A 20,864-nucleotide genomic window follows, 5' to 3' on the forward strand; every position below is an offset into this window, starting at 1 on the left:
GTGTTAGAACCTTAAAGGATTGCATGAGGGAGGTGTATGGCCACCTTAAAGGTGTGTACCGCCATGGGTGTGTGGCCCTATGGGTTTTTGGCCGTATACTCATTATAAAAGGTGCCTTTGTGGTGTTTTCTGTTGGAATAGTTTCTAAGGCTGCAACTATATTAGGCAAGTATTTGACCCGGTTGTGCATGGTCCTTTTGGGTTGCCTTCACCATAGCAACTTGATAGGATGATTTATTAAGAGAGAATAAATATTATTTATATATTATGAGAATAATATAAAGAATAATAATATTGTTATTTGATTAATATAAGTCATAGAATTACTCGGAATTAATTTGGTGACTTAAAGAGATTAATTAAATAAGAGGGTATAAACTGTCAATTGTTTGATAGTTAAACTTTAGACTGTAAATCCATATAGATATGTATTGGACGGATTCTAGAAGCTAAGGATTGCTTCAAATCGTCCAAGGGGTTATCTAAGGAATGGATTTGGATAGCCTTAAGAGAAGATTATCCAATTAGGGTTTAGGTTGTAACCCTTAAGGAGTCTACAAGTATAAATAGACCCTATGGCATAAGGAAATCGGTACTTCACCTAAAGTAGAGAAGCCCTGGCCGAATTCCTCCCCTCTCCTCTCTCCCAAATCATCCTCCTTGTTATTTGGTGTTTGTAAGCCATTAGAGGAGTGACAATTGTGAATCTTGAAGCTCCAAGACAACAAGATCAACAAGGAATTCAAAGGTATGATTCCAGATCTGTTTTAACATTGTTCTTATTCCTAAATAGTCATTAGAAGTCTTGGATTCAAAGCATGTTTAATTAGAAAGCCTAGATCCAAGCATTAGGGTTTTGCATGCGCACATAGGAAAGTTCTTACGGCTAAAACCCATCAGTGGTATCAGAGCCTAGCTTGGTTTTCATTAAATTGTTGTTTATTTGTCTGAAACTAAACTGCAAAATTCGATTTTTGTGTTTCTGAGTCATGGACTCGGCGAGTTCCATAATGGACTCGGCGAGTTGGCTTGACTCGGCGAGTCCCTTGGTGCACTCGGCGAGTCCAAGCGTCAGGAATGGCCAGATTCGGGGTTTCTTCATGATTATCTTATGGAAACTTACCTTAATCATATTAGATCAACCCTAATCCGATTTTTTGATATATATGACTATTATCTTGATCTAATTAAAGATATTTATCAACTAATAAAATATTTAATTTCCTTATGTGATAATTAATTAATTATTTTGATTATTTTGGTAATTATCTTGAAAGGAATCTTGAATAAATCAAATATAGATAATTAGGATATTAATTGTTAATTGAAATTATTTGTTATTTGATCCTCCATGTTTTAAATGTTTAAAACTTGTCCTCAAGTTTTGAAATTTATATTTTGTGATTAAAAGTTTTAATTTAGACAATTTAAATTTCAAACCCTAGATTTTAAAATGTTTAAAATACAACCCTATACTAATATAATATTACAATAATATATATATATATATATATATATATATATATATATATATATATATATATATATATATATATATATATGTGTGTGTATGTATGTATAACTAAAGTGCTAGTCTTACCATTAGTAGGCCTCATTCACGAAGCCGATCTATAAGGTGGGTATAAGGTTGCGGCCTATAAAATGGAGCTTAATGGGTGTACACTCACACCCACCGCTTGCTTGATCGGTGGAGGGTCGTTAGCCGAACGGGTAGGATAGGGCAACCTCATCCTCTCATTAAAAGCATAATAAGTAATACAAAGTAACTACACATAATTTTAAAATTTCCCAATCTTAGTTACTTTAGGAAAAGTGAATTGATGCAATCCCATGAAATTACACTTTGCACCCTTGCTGAGAAGTTAGTGGAGCGTGTGTGGTTTACCGGCACACTAATTGGATCTAAGCAAAGGTGGCAAAGAGTGATTCATTGTTTATCATAGTTCGATGGAGCGTGTGTGGTTTACCGACACATCGAATAGGTGATCGTTACAATGAAGGCACCATGTGAATTTGCATGGTAATTCACACCCACTTTGTGGTCCTCGGTATCCCAGCCACAAACAAGAGGGGCATATCGAGATTTAAACATGCCATTGAATAGTGTCAATGAATCTCATCCGAACCTAGGAATTCTCAATACATTTAGGACTTATAGTTAGTTTTATGGTGGAGAATTAGTGAATCGTCATTCACTTACCTTCAATTTATTTGCATGTTAGATTACGACATCCCTTTTCTAATATGTAAATATTGTTGTTGGATCCTAGCCCTAATTTTTCTTATTGGGTGATAATTAGGGATTCATATTCTAATCTATATTTGTCCTTTCTATTTGTAGATGTCGAACGCAAACAACGCTGCTGCTAGTTCTTTCACGTTGATGAGCCTTTGCCAAAAGGTCACCTTCGATGGAACGAACTTTAGCGAATGGATAAGATACATTCGGACCATTGCTCGCTATGAGGATAAGGAGTATGTGCTCGATGAGAAGCTCGAGAAAATCAATCCTGAAATCGCTATTCCGGCTGAAATTACCGCTTTTGAAACTCATGAGCGAGATGCAACGAAGGTACATTGCATCATGATAGCCACCATGAACTCCAAATTCCAAAAGTCCTACGAGGACATGTACCCGTACGAGATGCATCAAGACTTATTGGATAGATACCACCAGAACGCGAGACAAGAGCGTTATGAGATTTTCACTAACAAGATTTCCCTTAAGATGGGTCATGGAGAATCTCTTACCGTGCACCTGCAAAAGATGCAAAGGTATGTCGACCGCCTTCGCAAGTTAAATGTTGACTTTGGGGAAGACATGGCAATCGACATGGTGCTTCACTCTTTGCCTCCGATGTACAATCAATTTAGGATGACCTACCACATGAACAAAGAGGAGGTCACCCTAAGTAAACTCCAAGGTCTCTTGAGGGTCACTGAGAGCAACTTCAAAGACAAGTCTGTTGCACCAACTCCCAATCCACCCGATGCTCCTGTCTTGGCTATTGGTCAAGGAAAGGGAAAGAAGAGGAAGGCTTCGTCTAAGAACTATCGCAAGGTTAAAGCCCGATATGGTGCCTATTCTAGTGGGACCAAAGTTGATCCCACTAAGCCCTGTCCTAACCCGAAGGAGGCAGAGTGCCACCACTGCCACAAGATAGGACATTGGAAGGGAAGTTGCCCAGAGTACCTACAAGCCATCAAGGAAGGAAAGATCAAGCCGTCTTTCGCAGGTATATACACAATTAAATCTAACGATTCTAATCATGCTATTTCTTGGGTTCTTGATACCGGCTGTGGTTACCATATTTGTTCTAATGTGTAGGGACTAAGAAGAAGTAGGGATGTGGAGCAAGGAAGGATCAATCTAATCATGGGGAACAGAAGATCGTCGCCTGTGACCAAGATTGGAGTGTATTCTTTAGTGCTTAGGAATAATTTATGTTTAGATTTGAACAATTGTTGCTATTCGCCAGAAATGGCTAGAAACATCTTTTCATTTCATGGTTTATATAGACAAGGTTTTAGATTTTCTTTTAATAATGAGAATGGTTCTATTTTGGCTTATCTAAATGGAGTCTTTTACTTTGAAGCTATACCATGTAATGGAATTTATGAAACAGTTATGATTGTTGATAACTTAGGAAATGATGTTTTGAACATAGATTCTTCCACTAGTATGGATAAAGCATCCTTGTGGCATTGTCGTCTTGGACATGTCAACAAGAAACGCATAGCCCAACTCCAAAAGGATGGAGTGTTGGAGTCATTCGACCTAAGGGAAGATGACACATGTGAGTCTTGTTTACTTGGAAAGATGACTAAGTCACCCTTCACGAGTACGTGTGAAAGGGATGAGGGTCTATTGGACTTAATACATACCGATGTATGTGGACCGTTTAGATCGACCATGAAGGATGGGAACCGCTTCTACGTGACTTTTACCGATGATTATAGTAGATATGGGTATATCTATTTAATCAAGCAAAAGTCAGAAACCTTTGAAAAGTTCAAAGAGTTCAAGAATGAAGTGGAGACTCAATTGGGCAGGAAAATCAAGATGCTTCGATCCGATCGAGGAGGAGAGTACCTAAGTCTTGAATTCCATGATTATCTCAAGGAGTGTGGAATAGTTTCGCAATTGACGCCTCCTAGGACACCGCAATTGAATGTTGTGGCAGAAAGGCGTAATCGAACCTTATTGGATATGGTTCGCTCTATGATGAGTCGTGCTTCACTACCTATCTCTTTTTGGGGGTATGCCTTAGAGATTGCCGCCCATATCCTTAACCGAGTACCTACTAAGAAGGTTGCCAAAACACCTCACGAGATATGGATAGGGAAAGCTCCCTCGTTGGCACATATCAAGGTTTGGGGTTGCGAGGCTTTCGTAAGACGAGATACTCACGACAAGCTCGAACCTCGAAGTGAGCGATGTATTTTCATCGGCTACCCGCAGACATCCTTTGGATATCTCTTCTATAGACCGAAGGACAATGTTGCCTTTGTTGCGAGGAGCGGATTTTCCGAGAGCGAGAACTCATAGGCCAAGGAGACAGTGGGAGGCAAATCGAGCTTGAAGAGATTCAAGAGTCGATAGATGAAGGAACCTCTACCGCTGGCACTCAACCCGAGGAGGAAACTCCGGTTGAATCGATTGACGAATCCTTACCTCTTAGACGTTCCGATAGAGTTAGAGTTCATCCCTAGTTTTATGGTTTTCATATTACTACCGAAGGAGACACGTATATTAGTGATGGTACGCTAATAAATCTTGATGAACCAAATAGCTATAAGGAAGCCATGGCAGGCCCGGAGTCTGCGAAATGGAGAGAGGCAATGGATAGCGAGATCCAATCCATGTATGATAACCAAGTTTGGAATTTGGTTGATTATGTGCCCGGACGTAAGACCGTTGGGTGCAAATGGATCTTCAAGAAGAAGACCGACGTGGATGGAAATGTACACACATATAAAGCGCAATTGGTTGCGAAGGGCTTTACTCAAAATCCCGGAGTTGACTATGATGAGACCTTCTCACCAGTTGTGAAGATTAAATCTATTAGAGTGATGTTAGCTATTGCCGCATTTCATGATTATGAGATTTGGCAAATGGATTTCAAGACCGCTTTCCTTAACGGAAAGTTGGCTGAGGATGTTTACATGGCTCAGCCAGAGGGGTTTGTGGATCCGAAGCATCCGAATAGAGTGTGTAAGGTTGAGAAGTCAATTTATGGACTGTTGGGTAGCAGATTTGTTTTTGTATTGCGTCATTGGGCTCGGTTAATAGTCCAAGTTTTGTGCTCCGGTTTGGGCCTGTCCAACCGTGAGCTTGTAGGGTTTAGTATATAATAATGTGCTTGCATGCATATTAGGTTAACGATCTAGAAGACGATAGCGATTACAATTGTTCTTAGTATATTTTCTTCATCGTTCTTGTAAACCCTTTAATCCTCTACAGTAGAAGTTCTTTATCGAGCTCTTCTGAGGATTGTTGATCAATCATTCGACATTATTCGATCCATTATTGTGTTCTTGCTGTTTACTCTTATATTTATTTACCTGTTTTATAGATCTAATCGATCTTCAAGTTAATATTTAACTTATCAATTGGTATCAGAGCAAGAGGCTGTGTAATCGATACACTTCTTTTCTATGAAAAAGGTTTCGATTAGGGTTATTCCGCAATTACTGATATTTATTGAGCCGTCATCTCATTATTGACGTATCTCGATATTTATTGTTTTGCCCTAATTTGATTTATTACAAGTCTGATCTTTGAACAGGTTATTCGATCATTATGGACGAGTCACAATCCAATCCTATTAATATTTCGAACAGCATTGGATCAACAACGAAGATTCCCATCCTGTACACCCATGATTATGAAGTCTGGGCGCATCACTTTGAAGATTACGGTATAGGATCTGAGGATAATGGATACCTCATCTGGGAAGCAATTGTTTCTGGACCGTTTTCTCATTCTGCAACTTCAAGGATTATTAAAACTCAAAAGGAGTATAATGATCTTCTGAAAGATGTTAAAGATATTATGCAAGATGAAAAAGATAAATTTCAGCGCAATATCAAGGCGTTAAGATTGATCAGATTCGCCCTTCAGTCCGATACTTTCAGGCTGGTGAGTTCATGCACGACGGCAAAAGAAATATGGGACAGGTTACGAGAATTGTACTCCACAGACGAAGATCTTGAACACTCCATTCAAACCTTACTCCTGTCTGAGTTTGGTGAATTCAAGCAAGGAGCCGAAGAAACTGTGACCCAAACGTTCGATCGCTTCAATCATCTTCTTAGCAAGATGATCAAGCACGACATCAAAAGGAAGCTTATTGAGCAGAAGGTTACGTTCTTAAACGGTCTCAGATCCGAGTGGAGAGCAGTTGTGTCCACAGTTAAAGCGCACGAGCAATTTAAATCCTACTCTTTGGCGAAACTGGTGGGCATCTTGAAATCTCAGGAGAAGATTGTGTTGCAGGAGAAAAGTGTGGTTTCAAGCCTAGGTTCGTTGGCCCTCCTGTCCAAAAGTAAAGCTGTCATGGAGGACGAAGACCTTAACTTGGAGGATTATGACCTCACTTCTGAGGATTATGGTATGATGGTGTCAAACCCCAAGAGGTTCATCAAGAAGAGATTTCCCACCAACAAAAACCGAAATTGGCAGGGGAGTTACAGTTCTGAAAAGGTTAAAGATGAACCGAAGGCTGAAGAATCAAAGAAGGAACCGAAGGCTGAGGGTGATTCTGGAGTAAGCTGCTACTATTGAGGAGGAAAGAACCACTACGCAAAGGACTGCGTCCTCAAAAAGATGGCAGAAAAGGATGAGGAAAAGGATGAAGAAGCTTTGTTGCAGAAAAAGCTAGATGAAATTAGGAAGAAGAAATCTACCGCTAACCCTTCTATGAATGCTCTAATTGTGCAGGGTTCGGTTGCTGATGATGAGTTCGGTGGCGTGGAGGTTTGGTCAACCGACTCTGAAGATGATGAAGTGAGAAAGCCTTCTCATGGAAAGGCTTATGTGGCGAAAGAAGAAAGCAGTGGAGGAAGGTGCTTGATGGTGTCTGACGTATCTCAGATGAGGGGATACAACACTGACGGTGGGAGTAATGACGACGCGAAGGAGCAACATAACTTGTGTTTTACAGCCAAACCGCTCAGCGTGCAGTTCAACGAACTTGATGAACTGATCAAGAAGGTACAATCAGTTTTTGTCTCATTTAAAGTCCCACAATGCTCATATGAAAAAGAACTAAAAAGTGTTAATTCAAGAATCTCACATCTAGATAGTAGTTTAACTCAAACTCGAGTCACCAATTCTAACCTAACTGACCAATTAAGCAAGGTGTCTTCGAAGAGTGAGGAACGGCGGATGTGGATCGAACTGAAGGAGTCGGAATTAATCAAAACAAAAGATGAAAACATTTATTTACAAAGAGAAAATTTAAAGCTTTTGAAACAGCGAAATGTTTTTTGTTTGATTGCCAAACGTCTTTACACTAATATTACTCAGCATCATTTGGATTGTGAAATAGGACAAAAGATTCATCGCATGATTTTACTCTTCCTTGAGTTTAAGGAGGATGAAATTGATGCTGAAGCGTATAATTGTGAGAGTGTTATTTCATCTGAGGACGTTAATCCGACGTACATGTATGGACTGGACAAAATCGAATCTTTTATTAAGTCTAAGGACCATAAGGACATGCTTAAAAACCTTTTGGATGAAAACGATAAACTGAAACTGAGAACCGAAACCATACAAAAATTTGACTCTTTAAACGCCAACTTGAGCTCAGAAAATAAAATTGATGTTGAAAATGCATCTGAGCTTAATGAGGACGACAATATGAGTGAAATTTCTGTAGAGGACACGGTTGACTGTTCAGAATTTGTAAAAAGCGAACCTGAAAACCACAAGAATCTAATTCAGAAAATTCAGTGTAGTTCGCTCGTATTTCCCAACAAAAGTCCCCGATTCTTGTAGAGAAGGCAGTTGTGTATCAAAAGGTTAGAACCACTCCAAATCAGGTATACAAGCTCACAGGCGTAACCGAACATCAGACTGCTGAACTCACAGCTATTGTAAACGAAGACAATGCTGATGGCTGCGATGAGTTCTTCTGGTCAGCTCCAATCGATAATGCTGATGAAACAGTAGGTTTATCTGAAAGGACCTCATGGAAAAGCAAAGGCAGATATGTGCCAGAACCCTTAAATAAACCTGATAGCTTCGACGTGCCAAGTACTAGCGGTACGAAAGACATTCCTCAAGAAAAAGGAATTCCTACAAAAGAAGACACTCCTTCTAGTGAAACTTCCTCAGTTCAGAGTGAACCAGCTAAAGAAAAACCGAAACCGAAAGCCAACATCCATCATCAACCGAAGCAGATGAGAAATCAAAAACGGCAAAGGAATCAAAGATACAGGAAGAATCTCTCTGAAAGAAAACAGTTTTGGCAATCTCAGAATGCCTATTTCTCACATCAAGACAGGAACTTAAAGTCCGAGAAAAATCCTGTTGAATCGCAAGAGAGCAACAACAACCGAAAGCAGAGGTTCGGTTCGGAGAAAAACGTCAACCGAAAGCAAAGGTTCAGTTCTGAGAATGATACCAACTGAAGGCAGAAGTTCGGTTCAGAGAACTATATCAACCGAAAGCAAAGGTTCGGTTCTGAAATCAAAAGAGATCAAAACTCTAGGGCCGAACCCTCTAATGATCAAAAGCAAAAGGGTCACCTAGAGTCTCCAGCCAAGAAGTCATCTCAATCTAAGCTCTCTCATTCTAACTCTTCCAATTCTTCAAACACTTCTAACTCTTCTCCATCTCGTCCTAAATTCCATTATGTTCCTTCTCAAAGATCTCAATCATCAGCTAAACAAAAAGGAAAACAGAAGGTTTCAGTGGTTAAACCAGAGTCAAAACCGAAAGCACCAAATCCTAATAAAATTAAAGTTTTTACCATCAAAAAGAAAGATGAAACAACACTAATAAAACGAACATATCTTGTTGACATCTCTCTTACTATTCCTGTTCCTGTGAAAGGCTCACGTGGACCCAAGAAGCTTTGGGTTCCTAAATCTGCTTAATTTTTGCAGTTATCAGTGACGAGCAGTTTGACGAAGAATGGTACATTGATAGTGGCTGCTCGCGTCACATGACAGGAAGGAAGGAAGAGCTAAGGGAATACAGGTCTCTTTCAAATGGTGGAAACGTCAAGTTTGGAAACAACTCCTTCGGCGCCATAAAAGGATATGGAATGATTACTAACGGTGATTTCACGATAAGGAAGGTTGCATACGTGGAAGGGCTACAACACAACCTCATTAGTGTATCTCAGCTTGTTGGAGGTACCGGTCTCAAAGTCTCATTCGACGATGAGGGTTCTGAAATAATTGAGAAGAAGACGAAAAGAGTTATTCTCAAATCGGAGCGTAAAGGTGAAATGTTTCCCCTAAACCTCAAACCCATCAAAGGAAACCCAGTCATCTGCCTGTTATCAAAAGCACAATCTGACGAAAGCTGGTTGTGGCACCGAAGGCTCTCTCATCTTAACTTTAAGGACATTAACAAACTTGTCACTGGAGGTCATGTTCGAGGTCTTCCATTGCTCAAGTTTGATAGAGATAATTTGGGTGCTGCATGCGAAATGGGGAAGCAAAGTCGTCAAAGTCATCCATCTATAATAAACACTAAAGTTGTTGAACCACTTGAATTACTTCATATTGCTTTATGTGGTGCATCATCTATCGAAAGCATCGGCGGTAGCAAGTACATTCTTGTTATTGTAGATGACTTTTCGCGTTTTACATGGGTGTTCTTTCTGAAGCTTAAATCTGAAGCGACTCACAAGCTAAAGGTGTTCATCAAGCAGATTGAAGTACAGCTGAAGAGGGTCGTTCGCAACATCAGGAGCGACAATGGTCTGGAATTCAAAAATAGAGAATTCGAAGAATTCTTGGCAGAAAAGGGAATTAGTCACAACTTCTCAGCTCCCTACACACCTCAACAAAACGGGATTGTCGAAAGACGAAACCGATCTTTGTGTGAAGCAGCCCGAACTATGATAAGTTTCGCTTCCTTACCTCTTTATTTTTGGGCTGATGCTATTTCTGCTTCTTGTTTTACACAGAACAGGTCATATCTCAACAAGCGATTCATGCTCACTCCTTATGAGATTCTCAACAACAGGAAGCCAAATGTGAAATTTTTCCATGTGTTCAGTTCACGGTGTTTCATCTTTAACTCTAAAGAACACCGTAACAAGTTCAATGTCAAAGCCGATGAAGGAATATTTCTGGGCTATTCTCTCACTTCTAAAGCGTACAAAGTATTAAACAAGCGTTCGAGAAGGATAGAAGAAACTTACTACGTGACTTTTGATGATAGCTATGTCAAAAAGCTAAAGGCCAATGAAAACACAGCTGGGGAAATCTTTCCTCAAACTGGCCAAGTCACAGTCTCGATCGCTAATCTATTCGAGAAGTTCATGGAGCTCTTTGATGAACCAGAGAAAGCCACTCTCTCAGAAGCAGGCACAGCAGACAACAAGGTAGATCATATGAAGCAAATTGTCGAAGAAGCTGCCAGGAGAATGAATGAAGAAGGATCAAGTTCTGACGAACCTCCATCAAACAATGCTTCAGTCGAGGGGGAGGATCAACCATCGTCATCTCAGCCGACCTCACATGTTGAGGGGGATCCAAGGTCTCCAACTGCTCCCGAAAGCACTTTGCCAACCGAGAGTGCCTCACCATCCGAAGGTGCATCATCAACGCCCGAAAGCTCCACACCATAAGAAACCTCTGAAGCTCAAGATTCACAAGCCATTCCTGAAAGCTCATCTATCAAGGGGGAGCATGCTGATATGTCTTACGACTATGAAAGCCAGTCCGAACCAGAAGAAATGATAAACGCTGAATTGGATCCAACCTTTGATCCAAACTACCCTCCTCTCACCAAATGGACCAGAGATCATCCTGTCTCTCAAGTTGTTGGTGATGTCTCTGAAAAGGTTCTGACCCGATCTCAACTCAAGGCAAAACATACCTCCTTATTTTCCAAAGTTGAATTCTGCATGTTTAACTCCTTCGTATCAAAAGTTAAACCGAAGACAGTTAACACTGCTCTTGATCACTCCGATTGGGTTCAAGCCATGCAAGATGAACTGAACGAATTCGAAAGGAACAAAGTCTGGCGCCTTATTCCAACTCCAGATGCCTCGGTTGTTGGTCTTAAATGGGTCTTTAGGAACAAAATGGACAAGGAAGGAAACGTAATTCGAAACAAAGCTCGTCTGGTCGTGAAAGGATACTGTCAGGAGGAAGGGATTGATTATGAAGAGACTTTCGCTCCTGTAGCTAGGCTGGAATCTGTAAGAATATTTCTTGCCTATGCTGCCCACAAAAACTTTGAGGTCTACCAAATGGACGTCAAGTGTGCATTTCTCAATGGAGAACTCGAAGAAACTGTGTATGTGGAGCAACCTCCTGCATTCGTGAACGAAAAGTATCCTAATCATTGTTACATTTTGGATAAAGTCGTGTATGGACTGAAACAAGCTCCGAGAGCCTGGTATGAAACGCTTACTAAATTTTTAAAGATGTCCAAATTCAAGCAAGGTTCGGTTGACCCATCCTTCTTTCGTAAAAAGGAAGGTAACCACCTTATGATCGTTCAAATTTATGTTGATGATATCATCTTTGGCTCAACGAATCCTAGCCTAACAGCTGAATTCAGAAAGCTGATGGAGACTAAATTTGAAATGAGCTCAATGGGTCCTATTAACTTTTTCCTTGGTTTAAATATTAAACAGGGACCCGAAGGCATCTTTATTAATCAAGAAGCTTACACGAAGACTCTCCTAGCAAAATTTGGCATGATGGGGGATTCCAAAGTCAAAGTTCCAATGGCGTTCGGCACCAAGCTCACCCCATCCTTGGACAAACCGGCTGTTAATATCACGCTTTACCGTCAGATGATAGGCTCACTGATGTATCTCACTGCTAGCAGGCCTGACATAATGTTTTCTGTGTGTTACTGTGCTAGATTTCAGGCAAACCCACGCGAACCTCACATGCTTGCAGTGAAGAACATTTTACGATATCTCAAGCGAACTACCTCTTTAGGTCTATGGTACCCTTCCAACTCAGGCTTCTTCGTTCAAGCCTACTCAGATGCAGACCTTGGAGGTTGTGGACTTGACAGGAAAAACACCACTGGCGGCTGCCAATTTCTTGACGGGAAGTTGGTTAGCTGGCAATCCAAGAAACAAACGTGCGTGTCTTTGTCTACTGCTGAAGCTGAATACATAGCAGCTGCATCCTGTACCTCTCAAGTGATTTGGATCCAAAGTCAACTTCGAGACTATGGACTCAATATGAACAAGATCCCACTATATTGTGACTCTGAAAGTGCAATTAGGATCTGTCATAACCCAGTGCAACACTCCAAAACCAAACGCATAGCACTGAGGTATCACTTCATCAAAGATCATGTGGAAGATGGAAACGTCGAAGTACACTTTGTTAGAACCACTGATCAACTGGCTGATGTCTTTACCAAAGCTCTTCCTGAAGCATCATTCAACAAAATACTACAAGGGCTAGGTATGATAGAATCAAAGTCAGTACCACAAACTACCTCTCAAACTCAAACGTCAGAAGCAAAATAGACCGAACGTTCGGGTTCGGTTGAGTCATCTGCACTCGCTCATCATTTCAAAGGTAGTTTTCTTGGTTGTAAATTTCATGTAAAAAGTTGTTTATCTATTTTTCTAAGGTATTTCCTATTTAATAGTCCAAAATTTTTCAAAACCGAAATCAACCGAAGGTTTGGGTTCGGTTTTTCAAAATTTTTCAAAACCGAAATCAACCGAAGGTTCGGGTTCGGTTTTTCAAAATTTTTCAAAACCGAAACCGACCGAACGCTCGGGTTCGGTTTTTCAAAATTTTTCAAAACCGAAACCAACCGAACGCTCGGGTTCGGTTTCTAAAATTTTTCAAAACCGAAACCAACCGAACGCTCGGGTTCGGTTTTTCAAAATTTTTCAAAACCGAAACCAACCGAACGCTCGGGTTCGGTTCCAAAGTTTTTTTTCCAATGTTTTTCTTTTCTTTTCCAAAGTTTTTTTTACTCTTTTTATTTTCTTTCTAAGTCTTATTTTTTTTACTTTCTTATTTTTATTTATTTTTTTTTCATATAAAAAACTTCAAAAATATTTTATATTTGCTTTTTGTCTTTAATTTTTATTTTTTATTTGTGTGTTCGTTCGTTTATGAGGAAATTGTTGAATTAGTTAAGTGTCCCTAGAAGCATGCTGCTGTATGTGTCCCAAGCCTCATCAGATTCTGAATAATAGCCTTAATGACTTGGTATACACAAACCTTGTCTTCCCAATTAGGCTACCACATTTATTCTAATCGTGAGCTACCTAACTCTCTTCTCACATGAGATAAGAGTTTCCTGTTTAGTCCTACTTTTCACAGCAGAGGTACTTTGCTTTCTTACACCATCTCCATTACATTTCTCCATTAAATTCGTTTCATCAACGTAACCCTTGAGACTCTCAGAAATTACCACTAAGGTTTATGGTTACTCAAACACTGTGTTTATGATCTTAGTTTCGTGCCACTACGAGCTGAGTGAAACCCAAAATTCAATACCAAATCTGAATTGACGGTGAACAATTAATTTGCTCAAGTTTTCACCAAAGAATTGACGGATGTATCTTCATGAAATCTCAAATTTTTATTTTGTGTGATTCCTATGAAATTGTTAAAAACCATAACATTTCTTCCCTTGGGATCCAGTTTTTATTTTCCAAGCCACTTTAAAATTAATTCCTACCTACTTGTTCAACAGACTACACCGGTCTCACAAGTACTTTGTTTACTTTCTATCTTATTTCAAGATTAGGACTGTTGAATCAAAGCTAAAGCCACCCTAAGGAGACTAATTAAAAGAAGCTTTTCAACACTTATTAATAAGTGTTTGATCGTTATTCAACGGGAAACCACACTAACACTTTAAGGTCTCTCTTGACTTTGAAGGAAGAGATTCGTGCCCGGGATCATTTGTTTCATGTCTTTATTGACATCACATTTATTCCCAAAAAGATTTGCTTTATTTCTTTTCTTTTACACTCTTAGCACGAAAAGCTTTGATTTTCCAAAATTCTGGTACTAATAATTACAGGCTTTTTCCTTGGATCGGTGGTTAATTATAAAGATGTGGTCAAAAAGAATCCACGTGCGAGTATTATTCAAAAGATGCCGTTACAGGGATAAGATGAAGGGTTGCTGACTCAGGCGGGAGTCTAATTAATTTGATTTCAAACAGCGGTAAAAAGGGAACGCATGCGAATTTCAAACGTCCAATCTCCAAATGACGTCGCAGACGCGTGTTCGCATTTGAAACGGTTATTCTCTAAAAAGCACAGAAAAGCGCATGTGGATTTGAAACGGTTTATCAGAAACGGCGCTTGATGGGAGGCGTGTTCCAAGGAATCTGACACTATCTCTCATGCGTGATCATCGCTTACCTTAACTGTCACGCATCAGTCAAATTCCGGAAAAACTCTTCGTATTTCGATAGACGATTTGGGCAGATTTTTCTCTCTCCTTACACCCTCTATAAAAGGCGACATCCTCTCCCATTTACCTCTTTACTGCATCAAAATTCCCAAGAGAGCAAAAATTCCCTGAAACCCTTACTGTTCATCATCTTCTTCCCAACTTCAACAATGGCAGATTCATCCTCCGTTCATGCTACCTCTCACATCCTTCCCATTCGCCCTCAACAGTGTTTGGTAATCGATTTAACCCCTCAGGCATACGACTCCTACATGTTCCCAATCATCGAGTGTCTGAAATATTCGCCCATAGCTCCTGCACTTTCTAGGGTGGAATCGGTGCCCATGGAGCTCTTATCGCAAATTTATGCGACTGCACATTATGATAAAGCGGTCGATAGGATCTTCTTCGAGGTTTCTGATCACAAAGCCTCTATTTCCAAGCAACGATTTGGCTCATTGCTAGGGTTTGTTGCTGACCCTTCAAGGGTTAATCCGGAGACGATTCCGATAGGGCAACTCTACAATATGTTCTACAATATGGGGTACACGGAGGCGCTCTCCTCCGTCGCAAAGTTCAAGAAATCTTGTTTACCGCCACAGTGGAATGGCATGTTCACTGTGCTTTTCAAGGGTCTATCTGAGAGGAGCTCAGGTTCAGATGGCTCCAGTCGACTCTTCTTGTCCATTATGTACGGAGTTTACAACGGTATCAACGTCGACTATGGGTTGGTTCTCTGGCAACAACTCATCCAGAGTTTATCTTCTTCTTCACGACATTCTGAGGTGTCGTATGCAAGGTTTTGGACCCTCATCACTAAGTGGGCGATGGATAAGCACGATGTCCCCACTGTTGTCGTCGCATCGATGTCTTCGATCGAAACATTCCATACCACGAAGATTATCGTCTCAGATGCATCGAAATTTCCTTTCAATGGTTCCATTCCGGAGACCATGTACGCTGATGTCCCAGCTGACAGCAGGATCATCCGAACTTACAAGGAGTTCAAGAAGTCTGGTCCGAGGGATCTCACGCAGGAGATGCTCAAGTCCATTCATGATGCCGATAAGCCTATTTCGAGAGGCAAAAAGGCTGATAAAGGCAAACAGGTGGCCAAAGGGGCTAAAGGCCCATCTCCAAGGAAGAGGAAATCAACGAAAGCTGCAGAGTCCCCGCAGTAGAAGAGGCGAAAGACTCTACCGAAGCGAAAGCTCATTATCGCTTCCTCTTCGAGTGAATTGGAGGGAGAGAGTTCGGATTCGGACGGCTCTCAAAGAGGCGAAACCCCTCCAAGAGGCAACACCCCACCCAGATCACCTACCCCTGACATGGAAATCCATAACTCACCAATTCCCTCTCCCACTCAACCAATCCCTACTTCCATTCCCACCATAAACCCCTCTACCACCATTCCTAAAACCTCTTTCCCTATACCACCACCCATTTTCACCAATGCTACAACAACATCTAGTGCAAAGGTTACAACCAACGTATCTGATACGGGGGTTCATACCAATGCAACCGAACCACCACCAGCAACCGAAACCATACACACAACCGAAACCCAACCACCACCCGAACCTATCCATACTCAACAACCAACCGAGCCTACACCCACTCACACTCAACCTGAACCTACTCATACGACAACACCCCCAGCTTCACCACCACCACCATCTCCAGGTCATGCCTCTGATGGAGATAACCCTTTCCTTGGCGGGGAAAATATGACATTTGATTCGGTCTATTACAGTCTGTTTCAGGTGCAAAGCGACGATGATGAGGAAGCTCCAGTAACAAAGAAGCATCTTAAGGAGCTGCATGAGAAGGTCGACTTGCTCATTGCTTCCTCCTCCAATTCTCAATCATCTCTTTCTGAAGCTGCTCTTCAGAAGATTGTTGATGCCTTCTCCAGGGCTCAGCAAGATTCAGTCGCTTCTGCCACTGCCGCCATTGACGCCTCGACGAAAGCTTGTGAGGCTGCGACCGAAAAAGTCGATAAACTATTCTCTGACGCCTCTATCCTGTTACAATCTTTACAGGAGAGTGCTGCTGCTACTAAGACAACGTTAGAACCAATTGTTCAACAGTTGGCCATGTTCATCTCCACAGAGTTGAAGTCCTTCGCCACCCTTCGTCAAACTTTAATAGACGACTACTCTGCCCTTCGGACCTCTATCGACGAGCGCCTCTCTAAACTCCAAGAGGATCTTGCCTATGATAACTCGTTGATGGACGCTCTAGCAAGGAAGACCACTGCCCTAAAGGTCAAGAGTGCTCAGCTTTCCAATTCTCAACAACAAATTGACGCTCTTCAATCCGAACGCGAGGTGATCAAGACGTGTGTTTCGGATGTACACTCAGCTATATCCAACATCCTTGAAGCGCACGATCCGATACTGAACCATTCTGTGAGGCGAACCCTTGCAGAGAAACTCGCTCCTGCCCTGGATCTGCTCAGTAAAATTGAAGGGCTACCTAGTTTCGTGTCCACTCCGAAACAAGGGGGAGAAAAGGAGTCCGGATCGCAACCTCCTCATTCCTCAAAAGCTGCTCACACAACCGAACCTCCTCCTACAGGCCAAGCCTCTAGTTCGGCTGTGAAGGATAAAGGCAAGAACCTTGCAGAGGATGAAGAGGAAGATGATCAAGAAACTATTGTCGACTTGCTGAAATGCAAAAGTCATCGCAATACTGAAGATGATAACATCCGTGTGGCGCGAGAAGCTGAAGAAGTTGAACGCAAACAGAAAGAAGCCCACGACCTACTTGAGAGCAGGAAGACTCTTTTCCCTACTTGGACACTTGAGAGGATGATTAAGGAGGCAATCGATACTCCGAGTATCTTATGGCTCGAACCGGTAATCTCCTTTGACTGCTACAATTCTGTTGATTCTCAGTTCGACATGCACTTAACCCGAAAGGCGTTCATCTTTCACGCCTTCGCCAACATTGCTGAGATTCCTCATCCTCATCCGGAGGTTGATCGGGAATTGATCGAGTTCTATCTGAAGGCCGCTCAACCCCAGTACCAAACCTGGAGCGCTCAGAAGATAATCAACGTTCGGGTTCTGAAGCCATACACTGTAGGGAGATTTATCAACGTTCGGTTCCAAGTGCTTAGAGGGTCTGCTAAAACCGAACATGCCATATCTTTAGCAGATCTACTGAACCTCAACCCTCATGACTGGATCGTTCTGCACAACATCCTCTTGACTAATGAAGCTGAATATGGTCCGATCATTGACCATCTCAAAAGGATGTTGGTGTGCTATATCATGGAGGTCGCCCTGATGGATCAGGAGATTGCCAATGTCTTCAAGAAGAAACCGAAGATCTCTCATGTTGGCTCGGCCAGTGATCTAAACCAGATGAAGATGGGAAAGATTGACCCACGGCAAAACTCGGTCATATTCACTAGGGCTGAAGGACAGAAATGTCTCTTTGCCTTAGCGGATAAACATCTTTATACCACTACTTGTCTTGAGCATGTGCTGGGGATCATCCACAGGTGTAAAGAAAACACAGCGGATGATATCAAATACTTTGACGATATGATACAGTGGTACATCCGATTCAGACAGACAATTCTCGCCCTTATCTCGTGTCTATTTGATACTGTAAAGAAGAAGGCTCCAGCTGCTGGCCCAAGTAAGAAGACAAAGTGATCTCGTTCCAATTGACGCAAAGGGGGAGATTGTTGGGTAGCAGATTTGTTTTTGTATTGCATCATTGGGCTCGGTTAATAGTCCAAGTTTTTTGCTCCAGTTTGGGCCTATCCAACCGTGAGCTTGTAGGGTTTAGTCTATAATAATGTGCTTGCATGCATATTAGGTTAACGATCTAGAAGACGATAGCGATTACAATTGTTCTTAGTATATTTTCTTCATCGTTCTTGTAAACCCTTTAATCCTCTACAGTAGAAGTTCTTTATCGAGCTCTTCTGAGGATTGTTGATCAATCATTCGACATTATTCGATCCATTATTGTGTTCTTGCTGTTTACTCTTATATTTCTTTACCTGTTTTATAGATCTAATCGATCTTCAAGTTAATTTTTAACTTATCATGGACTTAAGCAAGAGTCTCGCAGATGGAATCTTTGCTTCAATGAGAAAGTCAAAGAGTTTGGATTTGTACGAAGCGAAGATGAATTATGTGTATATGTCAAAGCCAGTGGGAGTATAGTTAGCTTCCTCGTTCTATATGTCGATGACATATTACTCATACGAAACGACATCCCGACTCTGCAGGAGGTTAAGTCCTGGCTCGGGAAGTGCTTCGCTATGAAGGACCTCGGAGAGGCTTCTTACATTTTGGGAATAAGGATAGTAAGAGAAAGAAGTAAGAGACTAATTGGACTTAGTTAGAACACTTACTTAGAGAAAGTACTAAAACGTTTTAGTATGGAAAACTCGAAGAAGGGAGAATTACCGATACAAAGTAATGCCAAGTTGAGTAAGACTCAAAGTCCGAGTACCGAAGATGAGATGGCAGAAATGAGCCGAGTACCATACACTTCCGCAGTTGGCTCAATCATATACGCTATGACTTGTACTCGCCCTGATGTAGCCTTCGCTTTGAGCATGGTTAGCAGATATCAAGGGAATCCTGGCAGAGCACATTGGATTGCGGTGAAGAATATCCTTAAGTACCTTCAGAGGACGAAGGAATGGTTCTTAGTCCTCGGAGGGAGTGATGACTTGAAGGTGCGAGGGTATAGTGACGTCAGTTTTCAGACCGACAGGGACAACTACCGTTCGCAGTCGGGCTGGGTCTTTACCCTGAATGAAGGAGCAGTAACATGGAAGAGTTCCAAGCAGGAAACCGTAGCTGATTCAACGTGCGAATCAGAGTACATTGCAGCGAGCGAAGCGTCGAAGGAGGCAATATGGCTGAAGAACTTCATCGGTGATCTTGGAGTTGTACCTGCCATAAAGGAGCCCATGGAGATTTTCTGTGATAACGAAGGAGCGGTTGCCTTGACCAAGGAACCGAGGGATCATGGTAGATCAAGACATATCGACTGAAAATATCACTTCATTAGACATCGTGTAGAAGAAGGACAACTCGTAGTGAAGAGGATATCATCAGAAGATAACTCAGCAGATCCGCTTACGAAGGGACTGAGTAGGGTTAAGCACTTGCAGCATGCTAGTAGTATTGGGCGGAAGGATTATATTAGCATAAATTAGATAGTATTAGAAACGTGTAATAGATAAATGTAATTAACATTTGATGATTAAATAAAGGAGTTTTATTTATGAGTAATGTTACTGTCTTATGTTAATTGTTTAACTATTGTTTCACTTTGCATGTTTTGACTTCCAGAATAATTGAGTTTATTAGGAATAATAGAATTATTCAAATTGTCCACAATCGTTCATATGTTGGAAGTAGATATGAATGAAGATTGTCATGAATTGGTGTGTAGATTGTCTAAATGGTGTTAGACATAGCAAAGGGTTGCTGCAACGTTCATGAGTGCTTATGAACTAGTTTTGAGCATTGGAACAAACCCGCGCTTGCTGGAATCACCTTATGGAATATGATATAAAAGGGTGATTGCAAGACGATAATATCATATAGTCTTAAAACCTAGATATATGGTTTGTTATGTGTTAATTGATTGTACATTGATAATGCGAAAACGCATCAGTAACTCGGTGTTATAAAACGCATTGTTGTGTATAGTTGGTTAATGAATAAGTAAATGCATATAAGTCGAAGTTTATCTGTAACTTTTATCTAAGAAGGTAAAAGCGATATATCGGCCGCTCGATGATTTGATTTGACTTATGTGTCGGGCCCGGTCAGAACTGAATTGATGTGTTCGATTAAGTTCTATGTCAAATAAATCAGAGATCGAGAAACCTAAATGCTTGACTAACCATTCCATAGGATTGTCAGCATGATATCTAACAGAGGACTGTACGATCCCTTATCTAAAGGACAAGATTGATTAGATCAGAGTTTGACAGCGTCTTTGAGAGCGACGATTGCAAACCGAATTGTACTTGTGCATATAGTTACTAGACTTATCCAAGTGGGAGACTGCTGGAATAGTGTCTAAGGCTGCAACTATATTAGGCAAGTATTTGACCCGGTTGTGCATGGTCCTTTTGGGTTGCCTTCACCATAGCAACTTGATAGGATGATTTATTAAGAGAGAATAAATATTATTTATATATTATGAGAATAATATAAAGAATAATAATATTGTTATTTGATTAATATAAGTCATAGAATTAA

This window comes from Lactuca sativa, chromosome 4 (genome assembly GCF_002870075.4).
Source record: "Lactuca sativa cultivar Salinas chromosome 4, Lsat_Salinas_v11, whole genome shotgun sequence".
Classification (NCBI taxonomy): Eukaryota; Viridiplantae; Streptophyta; class Magnoliopsida; order Asterales; family Asteraceae; genus Lactuca; species Lactuca sativa.